Genomic DNA, 17,637 nt, shown 5'->3' with positions numbered 1-17,637 from the left:
TCATTTAATGCTATTTTCTTTGGAAAAAACTGCTTTTCTTTCAAAAATAATTACGTTTCTAAGTGACCCCAAACTTTTAAACTGTAGTGTATAATTTAAAGCTATGCAAATTAACACATGCAAATGGACAAAATGTTAATGAAGCTTTGCATTAAAGGTACTAGAGCTATGAAAAAGGAACTGTTATGTTCCTATATCCCTGGATTGACAAATATAATCTGTACCTGGATGCATTATCTGGACACTGACCTTCAATCAATGAGTCTCTGCATTTACACCTTAAAATACAATCTCATTATCCCAACTGTGTCTGCAATTTGGCGTGTATTTTGCGTGACTTGTCAACAAACATCTTATTGTTTGTAGGAGAATTATTCCTGGCTTTATGCTTGTCTGGCTCACTTAACTTAGCAGGAAGAGCAGTTAGCTGACCTTCCAACTTCCTTGGATTTTTTTTCTTGCGTATAGGATCAAGCTCTATGGATTATATTTATACTGATATCTGATCCCAGTTTGTTCTGCATTTTCCATATCCAGATATCTGGATACTGATTGCAGGTGAAACAGAACAATTACTGGAGGATTACAAATCTGAGATTCCTGACAGACTGTCTACAAATGGTGCTGCTCAGTATCAGTCCAGCTAAACTGAACTGTACTGTTGACCACACTGAGTGCAATTAAATGAGTAACTGTTTTGGTAATGACGCAAAAGTTAAGCCAATTGTCTGTAATCAAGTGTTTTTTGATCCCTTCAAATTATAATTGCAAATCAGCAGCAGCTAAATGTTGCAGCCTTCCATATTGCGATACTTTGTTGTACACGGCGGCAAAGTACAGCGTGAATAATAGTCATTTTCTCTGCACAGAGTATCTAAGTGGTGGTGGTGCGGGGGCGTATTTTGGGCACTGTTTGACATTAAAAGAGAAAAGGGGAGAGTGCAGTGAAAGACATGATTAGTCACAGGTGTTCTGGCTGCTGACGTATGCTCCTTATGCTGGCCACCGGGTACGTTCATGTAATAAAGGACAGATTCCAGAGCTGAGATGAGTGGGCTGGAAAAGACACTATGAGGTGAGCACTTAGGTAATAGTGAAATAAAATACAGAGGACACAAAACATTAACAGTTATGTTCTGATTAAAAAAAAAAAAAATGTATAGATGGGGGGCTTTGGATATTTTATTTCTTTTAACATTTGATATACACTCAGAGAAGGACTCCCTCCATGTTTAACTATTAAAGTCCGTATAAAACAGATGAAAGTAACAGAATTCTTCCAGTTGGTTAAAACTACTTTTAGGAGGAAAGCAAATCCCAAGTTTGTATCTAAAAATCAATAAAAGCAATACCTTACAGTTGCTTTTATTGGACCACGATTGATGTTGCACTATTGTAAAAAAAAAAAAAAAAAAAAAAAAAAAAAGAGTATTTGATGATGTAATGCCTCTTTCAGCAGCATTTAGAACTAAAGCACTTTTAAATTTTAGCTGAGATCTACAGTTTAAGAGAGAGATTCATTTCAATTTTGCATTGAGAGGAAACTCTACTTAATTGGTAATTGAATTTATTTGTTTAAGTGATTATTTAATAGAAGAGTGCCAAAAATTGCAACATTCTCATAGAAGTGGTATTTTTCAATTTTTGCTTATTGTCGTTTTGTTTTTGTTTTGGGTTTTTTTGGTCATTAAATACATCCGTGTGCCGAATCGCTCTCAAGTTTTAACCCCTTGAACCCTTTAAGTAATTGCTGAGCATTTTTTGTGGCCTCATTTTTCACTGCAATATATAATCCTGCACCTCAATGGAAGCAGCACAACTATGAGCAAAAATAAAGAGAATAAGAAAAATGCTTTCCGTGCAAAATGACAAAGTTAAAAAGCCATAAATCATAAATTTCTTTTAATATTTATTTTACCAAAAAAAAAAACTAAGGATTCAGGAATCAACATGTGCAATCTATTTCCAAGTGTCTACTGATTTTACTAAAGTGGCCCTATGCACACAATAGATATTTCTCTATTTATATTTTTAATTTGTTCTTATATTTTCTCCTACATGTTCTATGTAAACACAGCCTTCACTTCAGACAAGACACTAGTAGCTTCACTGATGCACAGAAAAGCACAGAATTGCTTTTTTTTTTTTTACAGAATCGGGTTACTGTAGACACTATTTTGACAAAAAAAAAAAATAAGATGTCAAATAAAGTGATTTGCGTGAATATCACAAATTTAAGCTTGGATGGTTCGTTAGCTAGTTCATTTTCCTGACAAAACTGTACACACAGGACTGGTCTGAGGGCTGTCCACAGGTGAACATAAAATAACCACTTCTGTTTATACAGTTTCTGGTTCTGATAAAATGGTGTAATTTCAGCAATTTTTTGAAAAATATTACATCTTTTAAACTCAGCTGCAATTTGGGGGAGTTAAAGGGACTCTCAAATAAAAGATGGATTAAAAAAAGGCAATCAAATCAAAGGAGATCATGACTTTTAGCCTCCAGTTTCAATCACATTCCAAAACTAGTTGATCTTACATTTCTTGTTTTGCAGCTCAGTTGTGTCTTTCATCAGACCTTCAGTAAACTAGATCCACATGGACCTGCAGACTTGGAGACTCTTACTGCTGAGTGCATCACAGCTGTTCTACTGTCAGATCCACGGCACAGAGGGCTCTGATGCAGACTTTAAGATGCAATGGCCTTTCTGTGAGTCATATCCACAGGGACATCCCATAGTTCATAGTGAAATTAATGACATACAAACATAGCCATCCTGCCCTACACAATAGTTTATCTGTTCATGACAGAATCTGGCTGCTCGCTGTTGTGGTTAATTACTGCACATTTGCAGAGTTCATTCTATTGTTGAACATCCACATAGGATTCACAGATGGTCGTGACTTATCTGACTTCTGGGACTTTGCTAAAATGTATAAAGCGATTCCAAATTCTCCCATTTTTTAATGGCGAAGCATTGTTTCCAAGCATGTCATGATGGTGTGTCCTATTCCTCCTTTTCATACTTGTTCAAGGTCTCAAGAAGTCACACACTCCAGCACCACAGCTGTGACGTCAGTTATGTCTATGAGGCTTTAATGTTTGGGCTTGAAGGAGATTGGAACATCTCCTAAATAAACTCTGTATTTCTAATGGCTTTTATTGAAGATCTCATCATCATATTGTATCACAGTGCTTAGAAGCTGATCTTCTGGTTTGCATGATGGCTCTCAAATTGTAAAGTAGCAAGTAACAAAAGCTGCCAAATAAATATGATAAAAAGTACAATATTTGCCTCTGAACTGCAGTGGAGATGAAGTGTAAAGAACAGCTCCAAATGACAAAACACCAAGATAAATTCAGACATACTCCAAATACCAGGATTATGGATAAAAGTGGATGACATTTCTCTTCCACATCTGCAGCTTGATTATCCACAACTTCAACTGTAAGCTGTAGTGCTGCGTTATGTTGAGACAGAAACAAGCACAGCAGAAAGTCTGAACTCAGAAGGCCTACAGGGGGGCAGATAAATTATTAATTCATCCAACTCCAACTGAGTCTCACTTTCATTTCTTAAAATCTTTATTTTGTGGTGGGTTTAAAACCCAACAAGCTGCCGGTGGCTTTTCTTTTCATGTGTTTAAAGACTACCCTGCTGTTCAGACAAGCTGATTTTGCTTTCTGTGGAATTGTTTACTTCGATTCCTATTCTGTATTAGATTGACAACAGCTAGGTTCACAAACTGTGATGTTTATTTGATTGTCTATGCTCCTGCAAAAACCACGGCCAACTAAACAAAAAATAAAATGTTGGAGATAAACACTAATCATGTCAAGTTATCAGAAGGTCAGGTGCACCGTTGGCCCAAGCCGAGTTCACAATTATCTCAGTAATTTGGATAATACCAAAGACAAGCAAGTATCAGGTGTCCTAAGACTGGAGCCAATTTTACCTTATCTCGGAGATGTGCAGGGAATTAGAAATCGGCAATCATCCAACAGCCTCCCATCAACACAAATTCTCTCTCTCACACGCACAAACACACACAGGATTTTATTCTGTGAACAGACTGTATTAATTAGTTGCCCACCTTCCTATTCTCTGTGCTCCTTCAGGCCTTTATTTTCCCTCTGTATGCATTAGGTAATCATGATTGTCCTGGGGTGTAAACATCAAGCTGCAAAGTAAATCATCATAGTCGAGTCCGGCAACTGGCCTTCACAGGGAAACAGTCCAGCGTTATTTAACTTATTTCTATGTACAATGTTTAAAAAGGCTAAAGGAGCACATGGGAAAAAGAGATCATTTTAAATAGCAGCTGTAATTATCAGAAAGGCTTATGGTAGAGGCTGATATTGGCATCATCTGATATTTGCTGTTGGAAATAAAAAATTCTGACATAAAATATCGTCAAGCTAATTCTGCCAGATGAGGGAGTGTTTGACATTTAATTTCCAGCAGCAAATTGGATTTACTTCCAAAGGAGGAGGCATCTGAAAGAGTTGTTGGCATTCTTTTAACATTGTTGGAAGCTAATGTAAAGGACCGGTGGCCCCAGAAGGAGAAACTATTACACCACAGCTATGAGGACTTTATGTTGTCCACTTTATCTTGTTGGTCTACTGGCTATCTAAAGACTAACATATTTCAGTGAAATTTGGTAAATAATTCGGTAATGAGCCCAGAAACAAGTGTGAAATCAATTCAATAACATTGCTATGTGCCTATTTATAAACCACTTGTTAAGTCCTGGCTGATTTATATTTTTTTAATGAAGCACTTCTGTCATCAGTCTTTCTGCACATTCTGTTGATGCAGTCAGATTTAGAAGAGCCAGTTTTAGTTCACTTGGTCTTTGATATGGTGCACAAATATCTAGTTGCCAAATGCTTGTAGCAGTGGCATATTTGATATAAAGTGGCATTAACCTCTGATGAAATAACCAAACATACGTGACATTTGCACATACCAACTGGAAGTAATGGCCTTCTGCCTATACAGAGCCCTATAGCCACGGGCCATGGGTCAGTGTCACAGCTCAGTAAAACTATTAGGACTCTAATCCACAATTCAGGTAATGGAACCTTTGCAAGGAAAAACAGAAAAAGCAGATACAGGCAAGGAGTCCATGAGGCAAGTCAAGTCCGTGAGGCTGGAGCTGGCAGGCAACCAGATTAAAAGGGCAAAGGCTGAGTGTAGAAACAGGCAGAGAATCTGACGTGCAGAAAATCTAGACATGCAGGGAATCAGCCAGGAAAGAGGCCAAGAAGCTTAAGACACAGTATAGGCAACCTGCCAGGGAGGGAATGCAAGTTAGTTAGTATGAGAGCAAATGAGGGAATGTAGAATGGGTTTGGAAATGGCAAGATAGGCTGGTACAGTGGAGATGAGGTAACAGGATCTGGGATGAGTTGTCATCTGCTACAACAGAGCTAGTAAATGGAACAAACCAGAAAACAAACATGTACTGTATTCATTTTTTTGGCCTCATAATGGAATTTTTTTTTTTTTTTTTTAATTTAACCTTTATTTTACCAGGAAGTCCTTTGAGATTAAAAATCTCTTTTCCAAGGGAGACCTGGCCAAGACAGCGCTCAATTCAGACGATGTAAAATGTATAGTGTAAGTATTAAAAAAAATTAAGACAATTCCGATATATAAATAGAAATATTGAAACGGGTTCAAACAAAAACAAAAGAAGGAAAAAGAAAAAAACTGATCAGGAAAAGCAGTTACACACATGGATTACATTTTCCTTGATCAAGTTTTTGAATTGATTCAGGGAGACAAAATCACTGAGCTTTAAAGTGTTTTGGAGGTTGTTCCATGACCAAGGTGCATTATGGGAGAAAGCTGCTCTGCCCAGCTCACAATGAATCCTGGACCTGTAAGTGCAGCCATCTAGCAGAGCGAGCGTCATAGAAGTTCTTGATGGGTGAAAGAAATGTACCTAAATACGATGGAAGTTAGCCCAGTGATGCTTTGTAAATAAAGATGTACCAGTGCTGCTGTCTCCTTATGCTTAATGGAGGCCAGGAAATGAGATGGTACAGAACACAGTGATGGGTATGGAATGGAGAGTTAGTGATAAAGCGTAAGGAACTGTGATATACAGAGTCCAGCCGCCGCAACAAGGTAGAAGCAGCATGCATGTAAAAAATATCCCCATCATCTAACGTACTTAAAAACATTGACTGGACTATTTTTTTTTCTGACTGTTAGATTTAAACAGGCCTTATTATGATAAAAGAAACCCAGCATGACCCTCAACTTCTTTACTAAGTTTTCAATGTGTTGTTTAAAAGACAATTTTTCATCCACCCAAATACCCAGGTATTTGTAAGAGGAAACCCTTTCATTGGGATCACCACCTAAAGTACAAATACTGGTGGTATTTTTTAAGTTACAATAAGATTTGGAGAAAATAAGATATTTACTTTTGTTAGGATTAAGGACCAGTTTTAGACCAGACAGTGAGGCCTGAAGCTGATTAAAAGCAGTCTGGAGATCATCAATGGCATGAAGAGGAACAAGCTGTAAAAAGCTGTACATTCAGCAGATGCAGCCAGATGTTTAACTGGTTTTATCGACTGGCTACTGACTTTGCCTGTCTATGGTGTGGTGCTGGACAGGTACTAAACCGTTGGCTTAGCAGGACTTTTTTTTGCTCAAAATGCCTGCCGGCTGCAGGAAAAGGGGTTGAGATGTGGTGTTTAAAAGTAAAAACAAGAAAGTTGGAGAACACAGAACCAAAACAAGAAAAGCACTCAGGGAGCACAGTATTCCACCAAGACTGTTCATTTCCTGACCTTGGCCTGAGTACAGGCGTGTGTTCTGCATGTGTACATTATGAACGGATACTGGATCACGTGACCTAAATATGTAGCGAACGATGGGAATTGATGGGACTCGGAAACACCCCCACAATTTAATCAGTAGTTCCTTGGATCATTTCTGACTGATAAGACAGCAGTGGATTTGTAGTAGGATCACAATCACGTAGTGTTCACTGGTTGTTATGGTTACAGCAACACCATGACACTATTTGGCTATGATACAGAAATCTTTAACCAATCCATGGATCCAGACTATATCTGGCATCACTGCCAAAATCTAATCACTTGGTCCTTATGTCATTTTTGACCTTCCCTGAAAATTTCATCTAAATTTGTTAGTCTGTTTTTGAGTAATGTTGCTAACAGACAGACAGACTGACAGACAGACAGAGATCGTCACATAACTCCGCCGTTCCTTGGCAGAGTAACAATGAGGTTAAAGATGATAGTCGGTCTATAAAGCTGAAGCAGCTTGTTCAGGATTGTTCACTGCCAGCCCTACAACCATAGCTTGTCCATACTTGTCTAATTTCTGACTTCTTGTTGGTATCCTTGACATGGAAACGCTTGCTGATGAAGATCTCGTGCTTGCAGTCTGGATGTTAGCGTGTCTGAAATAGTTTTAAAACTTATTTTGAAACAGAAAACTGAAGCCCCCTGTTTTCAGTCAGTGGCTGAATTAAATTTGAATAATTCTGCAAATGTTATGAAGATCTGGGCTCTTTTCTAGACACACGGGACAACAAGAAAGGATTTGCACCCCCAGTAAAATCAGATCATATTAATCTTATTTATCAGTTTGTCTGGGTTTTTTTGTACATCATCAAATGAATGAATTCTTTTCTGTCTGCTGATGGTTTTTCTATGCTTTTTCATCTTGATTTTCATTTCTTTTCTGGGTTAGTTTGAGTTTTTTCTTTGTGGATGAAGAGATGGCTCTAAAATGGGTTTTTTAGGATAAGAAGGACTGCAGAGCCACATAATATTTTCTGTGTGGGTTCATCCTTGTGAGTAACACATTTCTACAATAGTTTGACCCAGTACCGGTGCATAAATATTTATTAATGCCACTTTAAGTTTTCCGCAGTTTGCAAATTCAAAAGCGCACTGAAACTCCCAGGACTATTGTGTAATATAATACTATTCTATTATTGCCAATTTCACTGCCAACATCTGCCAGTCAGCATCATTCCAATGGATATAATGTCATATATTTGGATAAAGATGCAAATTAAACATTTTAAAACATAGCATATTGCTAAAATAGTAACTTTCCGGGATTGTATGGCAGAAGTGAACTTTGGGTTCTTCCAGTTCTTTCTAAATGATTGAGGATGTATGACCTTGTTAGTCTCCACTGAAATGTGCTTGCGGATACTTATCACCATTACTTTTATTTCATGTTATATATATATAATATACAATATAAAAATGCTTTACAATAAAACATTTAAAAGCAGACATCGACATTTGTTTTGATACCATGTGCAGACTATGAAACTGTGCTGTGTTTTGTGAGGATCCATGACTTTACTGCCGCATAAAAATAATAAATTCCATTACAGTGATATGAGCTGGTTTCTGTTGTAGTGTTTTACAGCATGTTGTCATCCACACATAGCTTCCACTAGTTAATTGATAATGTTTCCTCAACTGCATGCATGTCCAACAGATGAAGTCCACTCTGTAGTCCTGTAATTTCCTGGACACTTGTGGTGCCTGGAGACCCGACAACCTCTCATTCCCACAGTGAGCAGAAGCCGGCTGCACAGAACAACCCCTGGGGACTAACTATCTTAATTAGCAAGTAGTCCTTTTTCTAAAGTAAAGCATGCCACAGCAGAGGGCACAGTGAGAAAAGGCCAACTTGCAGCTTTCCATTAAAAGCTTAACTGGGTTAGGAACTAGCAAGAACATCTAACAGCAGGGTGATCAATGACCAAACACACAAATCAATGACCGCTGCTCACAGACACATAGACTGAACAAATGTGTGCACAGGCATACACACACAGTGGAGCTGCATAGGCTTGCATTAAACTGCACAACATTTACACTTGAAAAGCAGCTGGACCACTGAGATATCACTGCGTCTGGACACTTCAGCAGGTTTATTATGGATATCCACATTCAAATAGCTTTCTAGTCCTTCCTCTTCACATGCACCTAGCAGTCCCATTGGCCGGCATTGTGTTATCTAGCAAAAAGAAAAATCCAAAGCACCTGCTCTTATAAACACAGAGCATTTCAAGGCATTAGGATGCATATTGACAATACAGGACCTTGAGCAATTACAGGCCTTATCTTCCTGCCTGACAAACAGTCCGCTTCATTATGGGCTTTTAGCCGACACCTTACCTCAGCCTTCTCCATTGAATCATCACTGCTAATGCAGAAAAATGAAATGGCTAAGAGGTTGGTTAAATACATCTGAACTGTTTAAGCATAATTTTCCTCCTTAATAGTCCTTTTAAAGCTTCCATTAGTGAGTGGATCCAGTGAATGACAATTGAAAAAAAGAAGAATTCAGGGATACAGAGGAGGAAGAATAAGTAATGCGCTAACTTTTGACGGAGGCACAATACTTTGAATTCTTCAAGTATATGACAATTACTAGAAATAAAGTGGGTGCTTTTAAAAGCCTGATTGTGGGACAAAATCCATAATAGAGATATATTTATTTATCTTTTTGTGTTCGGAAGAGTACTTTAATTCTAGGCTAGTTGCAGAATCATTGCTGTCCTACAGCTAAAGAAACACATAAATGGTTTACTCCGTTTTTAGCTTGAAATGCAAGCTGCCGTCCACAACGCTCAAGACAGTTGCCACAAACAATAAATCTAATACACTAAAATAACTGAAAATAAAAGACTGCTGGTTTAGACTTCAGGCTTTAGTCACTGGTGAGGACAGTATATTTTTTAACGTGTCCTTTTTGAACAGCACACAAGGACTAAACATTCTGGCCTGGTCCTATCAATCCCCATCACCACTCATTCAGCACAGTGATTTTTAAAATGTATTTCCCCCTTCTGGTTAGAAATCAAGACCCATGGGCTAATGAGCTCCAATTACTGATGATGACTAATTGTACCTGCTATGAGACATCTCATGATGTTACCATAGAAACACAGCAGGTGCCATCTTAGTGGGTGTAGTGTTGATATATGGATGCTGTGTACATATGCTACCCATTCATTAAATATGATGCCATAAACTGTCAAAGATAACTGCATCTGCTTCAACACAGTCTTTGGACTTTCTTTTTAAAATCTACATTTTTAATAACTGTCCACACACAAGTCCGAGTTCAAAGGTTAAAGTAGACAGGAATAGTGTTTTGTTTTTTGTACCAGGTGTGGATGATATGTTTAATTTTCTCAGAGCATGGAGTCCAGGATGTGTTTGCTCCTGTCACAGAGATAACCCCAGTGGAGCAGCGTGAAGAACGAGGCAGAGAGGTGAAGGTGCAGACAGACACTGTTTACACCTGACAAATAAGAAGCGTTACGATGTGTGTCCAGGGTGGAGCAGAGAGGCTGGAGAATGCAGAGAAGGTTCTGCAAGAGGCTGAAATGAACAAAGGGCTGGGTTCAGTCTGTGGAATACAAGAATTATATGATGGCTGGAGAGACAGAAGGAGATGAGGTTAAAATCAGGAGGAGAAAGGGAATGTGAGGAATTACGAGGTGAGATGGAGGGGCAGAAAGGGAAGGAGCCATGTGAACACTGTCATACTGGCTAATTCAAGGCAGCAGCTAGTGAACAGGTTTGGCTACGTGGGTCATTTTGAATTTGACAAAGCGAAGCACCAGCGAAACTGGCAAGACTTTCAACAATCAGTCGACTGAACCTGAAACAAATTACAATTCACCTGATATAAGAAAGTGCCTCCTCAGAAGGCAAAAGCAGCACGGCAACAAAGAAAACTGTCAGAGCTGTTCAAGAACAGGACCAAATGATGAAGATGAAACGTTAGTGCTCCGGAGGCTGTGTGGAATGTGCGAACAATAAAAAGACTCAGTTAAAGTCGACTTTCCGTAGAGGTCGTTCACTCCTTCAAGCTGAATGCTGGAAGCGTTATAAAAACCAATTGCTTTCGCTTTGCTTTTAGTTACCTTTGAGGTCTCATTTTTCATGAAAATAAACATTTAATTACTAATCATCTATTTTTAATATACAATCATTATTTTTTAAATAATATTTGTAAAGTATTCTGACCTTTTTTATTAAAAATTACTTTCTTCAGAGCCCAAAAAATGCCTACAAGTGAAGACTGTCTATGCAGGAAATCAATGTCCTGAGATGTAGAAGGAAAAGAACCTTTTACCAAAATATTTTATTGGACTAATAAAGTCTCAAATCTGTCTCCAGTTATCATGAATCATACTATCATTTATAAGCAGACAGAAATCTCTTCCAGTTCTTAAGCCTAAACTTTAATATCCATCAGTTACCCAAACCAGAAAATACAGTTTTTATTGTTATGCCTATAGGCTTAAACTTCAGTCTTGTGTGTCGCACATATTACCAAAACCAGGAGCAGGAATTCAATGTAATTCATCATTAACCTTTAAAGGCTGCATGTTCATTAGATAAAGAGCTTGGTGTCGGCATGGACTCCAACATAATGGTCACTGATTCCTGTGTATTTGAGTAAAGCTCTGCGGACCTGATTGACTGAATATCCAATTATTCCATACTGACCATGTGATTGATTATTTCCTCTGGATAACACAGTCTCATAGATGTGGTGCTAAATTACATCAATATGAGACAGAAGGCACAAGTCATAAGGATAATTTCTTAATGAAAATTTGGTCAAATAAAAACAGAAAAGGTTTGCCATTGTTCTTGAAATATTGAAGGTGTGAAAAAAAACAGCGCTGATGTAGAGCTACATATATGTTAGCCTGTCCGTTAGCTCTTATGAGGGGATTTCTGCTACCACTGCTCTGGACCGAGGGCCAAACTCTGGTTCCATCAATGACCTTTCACAAGATAAGCTGCCAGAGCAGTGCTTCTAAAGGCAGCAACTGTTCATCTTCTACAGTCAGCGCCTTGGAGTCATAGGAATGAACAATAACCTTGGTTGGGCATGTGATGAGCTCTGTGAGATGTAATATAGAGTTGTGAACAAAGGTTTACATACATTTGTAAAGACCATGTGTACACCGATCAGTCACAGCATTATGACCACTGGCAGATGAAGTAAATCACAGGAAAACCTTGGACTTTGGCATCCGTGTTGATGAGACTTAGACACCCAAATAAACATTGTCCCAGAACAAACACACTCCCTCATGCAAACAGCAATCCTAAATGTCACTGGCCTACCCCTGCAGGCAAATGCACCCAACCACATCGCAAAAACATCAAACAATCAGGAACATGTCGAGGAACACGACAATCGCCCAAGATGTTGATCTGACCTCCAAACTACCTTGACTCCATTTTGATCACGCATCAACAGGATGCAGTGGAACAAGTTTGATTCACAAAAAGGTCCCACTACACAACCCAGAGAACCCAAAGGATCCACTGCCAACGTCCTGGTCCAGACCTCATAGGAAACCCTGAGAGGTCCTTTCGTTTCTGCTCAATGGTTCAGAGCATTTTTGACTACATACTGGTTACCTATGCAGTATTAGGCAGGTGCTCATAATGTCATGCTTGATTGGTGTATCTTGGGAGTGTTGTGTTTCCAATGACTCCTATAATTCTGAATTTTCTATGATGGAATTATTGAAACCACACATCTATTGCACAAAAAATGTATAAATGTGGCAATTTGGTTCTTTATAGATTTCTTACAGGCTATTAGAAATATGACAAAATTGTGAAATTACACACAGCAACTTGAATTATCAGTGTTGGTGAAGTAGAAAGTGGTGTTGATCAAGTTTTCTTAGTGGCAAGGCCTCTTCAAATTTTGTCGTAATTCTGGAAGAAAAGAACCAAAATGCATGATCGACTTTTGTGACAAACACAAACTTTTTTCAAGGATGCCATCATAGAGAATTAAGAATTATAGGAGTCACTGGAAACTCAAGAATGCCATGTTATCCGTAATCTTTGCAAGTGTATGTCAACTTTTGCTCACGACTGTACACCCTGCTGATAGAGGAAATTCAGAGCTGGGATGCCAAGTGTACTGTTTGGCTCTATCATGACATCTCTGATTCTGCACAATTGAGCTGGTAGTCTGTTAACACCTGCTGGATATGTGTGTTTTTGTTTTTCCTGAGTTTTCTTGCATGAATCAGTGTCATCAACCCGTTTCCATTTTCTCACAAGAATTTCTGTTACAGTTTTGACTTTCACATTCTTGATGAAACTAATAAATGATAAACCTTGGCCTTCTTTACTCCACACGTTCCAGTGGCACTAATCAATATTTTTGCAGCAGCAAATGTGTCATATGATGCTATGAAAACAATGTACCATCTGAAAGGTGTCAGCCGCTTTCACACAGCTTTAGAGTACGTTTCAGTTCATTGTTCAGCTGTCCAGCCTGCAACTCCACTGTTATGATTCAGCTTCACACATCTCCCAGTGTCATTTTTGGTCACAGCAGGGAGCTGTTTTCACAAAAACAAAAACTCTAAAAACCAACTCCACACCTTTTCTCAGCACCAAACAGCACTTTAGCTGACTTCGGCAGCTAAAGTGCCCCAAATTTCCCTCAGGAGTTGACAGAGATCAAATCCAAAGGTAAAGGAGAGTGAATATTTGAGTAAAATTTGTAAGCTGGCCAGGAATAAGACTCTAAATGAATTCTAATGTTGCTCAGCATCTGCTGGATGAGAAAATAAGCAACTGTTTGCCAACAAGTTCATCAAATAAGCCAAAAAGATTATATGTCAGTCATGAGTGCACTAGTTGATTTTGCTCATTTAAGACTTTAAAAACAGGATCTTTAAATAGACTTCTACAAATTTTACTTCTGATGTTTTTCCTCAGCCTTTTTTACTCTGTCTGCTCTGCTTGAACTGTGGATTACAGAATGACTCAGTGAAAATCTGTGCATGGTGAGAAGTCAGCAATGTATTCAAATGCTCACAAATCTCTGAGATGTCATTCCCTTTTTTCCAGTATTTCTACACACTCTGTCCATTCTTTTGTCCACTTCTGCATTGTGGAAGTGCCCTTTTGATGCTTGTAGCTTAAAAAGAAAATACCTACAGTGTCTCCGGACAAACAGATTTGCTTTAAGTGTCCACAGCGGTTTAAGACTCTGATGTGGTGCAACGAAATGACATGTTTACCTGCACTAGTACAGGAACCGTCACTGTGTCTGTTGGTGTTAATCATATCCTCCTGCATTTATGTAAGATCTGAATCTTATTTTGGATTCCAATGCTGTCTTCATCTCTCTCTGCGACCTGCAATCAAAGCTACAGGCAGCCAGTCTTTGAAATATATCATTTATGAAGTGAATTATGAAATCAGTGTGGATGTTCTTGTGTCCATTAAAACTCTAACACGGTGTTCAACATAGGTGGCGTATTTCAGTCTGTCTGTCTTTAGAAAAGTGTGATGAAATATTCAATTAGGGCATGGTCAGTGACTAGAATGTCATTAATGAGTTTAATATTACATCATGACACCCAACTAATGTGATGCTTCCTCCTTCCACAGCCAAGTCAGTATAATAATAATAATAATAATACACAATAGGAACACTTAAAATGTCTGGATATGGATAGAAAATTTGTCACTGATCAGATTTATCACCAATGCAGGGGTCAGTGTGGATGCCAGCTGCCACCCGAGGCATTAGGTAACAGACCCACATACTGCAGACAAACTCATCAGCATACTCCAACTCACACAAACAAACACGCAGCAATATGAATGAAGAGGGTCACACGGAACAGAAAAACAGAATACCCAAACCAAACTAGAATTGGCAACAACAAGAGCTTGTGAAATAATGATAACACACGAGTGAAACACTAGTATCTAAAGAGAATGAGTCACTTCCAGTAAGTGAGCACAGCTTAAAGATACCGTGTGGAGTTTTGACAAGCAGTCGCACTATGGGTCGCTGTTTGGAAATGCACATTCCCGCACACAAGCTGACAGCTGACATGTTACTCAGTCCTACTGATGCCACAAATGCAGCAACAGGCCATCAAAAGTAGTCAGGAGAGAAATGAGGAAATGAAGAAATGGGCACATGGATATGACGGAAAAAGTTTAAAAAATCTGATTTAGAGTTAAAATTTTCAAGTTCTTACCTCATGCCGTTGTATTTGTACCTATTTCTACATTACACTGCAAAATTAAATCAAATATGGTATGAAGCATGTGAATAATCCCACCCTTATACCAAGTGCTTTGGTAACTTCTGTAGTCAGAGTTTGCTTTGCAGCCTGGTCATGGAGTAGGAAAGTGTGCTATTGTTGGTTATTCATGAGCAAAGAAGTCTTTACGTTGCCTTCCAAATAAAGAAACTATGCCAGGTATGTCTAAGATCTGTTTTTGAAGGCAATCCTACTCCACTTATTTTCAAGTGGTGCTAAAGTTAAGTTACTACTACGGGTAAGTTGCATCTGCTTTGGGAAAAAAATGTTGTACTTTACTACCAAACGCAATCATATTTCTGTGAAATGCAGTTAAAGCCTTAACCGTGCAACAGATCGTTCTTCCCATTCAGATATCATTCGTAGGCCGCTACACACATCTCCAACTACAGCTGTTACTCATGGTAAAAATGTGGCATAAGGAAATCTGCATTAGTCACTGAGTAGTAATTCGACTGCTCGGAGGTTAGCGGGAGGTCAGACCTCCAGCCGACTGTTTTACAGAACTTTTTTTAAGACTCATGAAGTTCCGTAAGGTCATCTTTTTATAGTTGTTAATAAATAGATTTAAAGAAAATATATGGCCTGGGTTGTGCACTCCATCACCTCCATGCTCGTGACCTGCAGAGGGCTTGCATGCTTGTACGGGAAAAGGTCACAAACAATACAAAAATCTGCTTAGCGTTACTTTGCTCTGCAGGAACAAAAAAAAGAGGAAAGCACTCATTTGATGGTGTAGCATTAAGTAAAAAGGACATTTTGGGCACACATTCTTGTATTGGTTTTGATTTTCATTCTGGTATTAAAAAAAACATGAAGCGTTTTGATGTCAACACTAAGATTAACTGGGAAACAGTGACAACATGGTAATGGAGGATTGATGCAAAACTTAAACTGATGGAATTATGGCATCCATTTAATGACAAGGCTCTTGCAATATAAATTTTTAGTGGTTCCAAACAAACATGCAAAGCCTACAAGAGAGCTATATGATACAAAATGTCATATTCCAACAATTACACTGCTTGATTGTTGAAGAGCACTGCAAAGGTAGATGAGGTTGATTCTGTGATGTTGAAAAGTCTTCAGGCAGGCAGCTAATCAGCACCACGAAGGACAATCAAATCATGAAACGTGTTGAGGTCCTGACATTAATCTGTTCCCAGACTACAAAAGTCTTTGAGAACAAGGGTCAAGCACACGGATTATGGTTTTTCGTGCCCCTTAATAACATGGAGGAGCGTTTGAAGAAATTACTTTTAACCACGAAAGTATACAAACAGTGTAATGACCTGAGTTATCCAAGGAAGGGTCAAAACGTCTTATTAGGAAGTGTTCTTTTGATCTTATCCATAATTACATCAAACCTATGTAAAAGAAAACACAATGAGTCATGAAAGCTTGAAGCATTATTGGAGATTTAATCTTGTAAAAGCAGTTCTGACAGCTGAATGTGCACATCTATAATTAGTTGTTAGTTTATTGGCTTTTGAAGCAAGACAGAAATCCTAATGTTTAGTCAAACACCATTTAATTTCACTATAATCAAATCATACAACTGTGTTTGTTGTGTTCTTAGTAAATTAATTAAAAGAGCGTGAAACAAAGCACTATTTAAATTGCTATTATTACAATATAAAAGATTAAAGTACGAACAGAAGCATCACAAATAGCAAGCTGTGAATGTGACTTTCACAAAGATTTTTTAACATCAGATTTTACTTTCAGTTTCCGGACTATTTCTAAGTCACCAACTGAATCTGGCACTGCTGAGCAATGGTGACAAATTAAATCATGTTCAGGTCTATAGTACATGGATGAGACGAACAGTGACATCACTGAATACACTGGGTTTCTTTGTAGCTGATGTCACTTTTGGTCCTCTCACTTTTCATTTCCATTATTTTCCTGTACCGTTTCAAATGTGAAGAATCTGAACATCCCACCTGTCACTGTCAACCCTCCGAACACACAGCGATGTTAGCAGCACACCTTTCATCTGTTCTGTTGTACACCATTATGCAGATGTCGTTAACAGACTTCCATAGATTGTTTTTTCATGGTCATTTACTGGCTGCATCAGCGTGTCACGCGTTATTACTGCAGGCAGATGAAACTAAACCTATGCGTCTTAGGAACCAGTCTCAGCAAGACAGCAACCGAGTGTCATTTCACTCACCCACGGACATAAAAATGTCTCACTGTACTACAGCATTACACGCCGGGTCTTGCTTTACATGTGGCTGGACTTCTTGTTTCAGTCCGGTAACAAACAACCCTTTCATGTAGAAAACTGTGGGTTATTCAGCATCTTCTGACTATGACAGGCATTGAGGCTTTCTTTGCTTTTGTCTCTCTCCACAGGTGCACACATCACAGTCCTGTTGCTTATGTGTGTGTTTGTGGCAGATCCCTGCTATAAAAAAGGACCTCCTGTCCACCAGTCAGCATTCAGAGACAGTAAGTAAAACTTTCTACCTTCCAT

At 38.5% G+C, this 17,637-nt stretch overlaps 1 protein-coding gene across 5 annotated transcripts in view; it reads left to right on the top strand.

Annotated features, from left to right (window-relative positions):
- Positions 1-17,637, top strand: part of frmpd3 (FERM and PDZ domain containing 3) — a 92,620-nt gene that overhangs the window by 29,067 nt on the left and 45,916 nt on the right. For 4 of the 5 annotated variants that reach the window (XM_023265731.3, XM_035946183.2, XM_035946177.2 and 1 more), the window contains exon 2: positions 17,517-17,612. The exons of the other annotated variant lie outside the window; for it this stretch is intronic. The gene's annotated coding sequence lies outside the window, so the exon portion shown is untranslated. The remainder of the gene's footprint in view (positions 1-17,516; positions 17,613-17,637) is intronic. 5 annotated transcript variants of the gene reach the window in all.

Source organism: Amphiprion ocellaris, chromosome 13 (assembly GCF_022539595.1).
Source record: "Amphiprion ocellaris isolate individual 3 ecotype Okinawa chromosome 13, ASM2253959v1, whole genome shotgun sequence".
NCBI classification, from domain to species: Eukaryota; Metazoa; Chordata; class Actinopteri; family Pomacentridae; genus Amphiprion; species Amphiprion ocellaris.
This window is presented reverse-complemented; position numbering and strand designations above follow the sequence as displayed.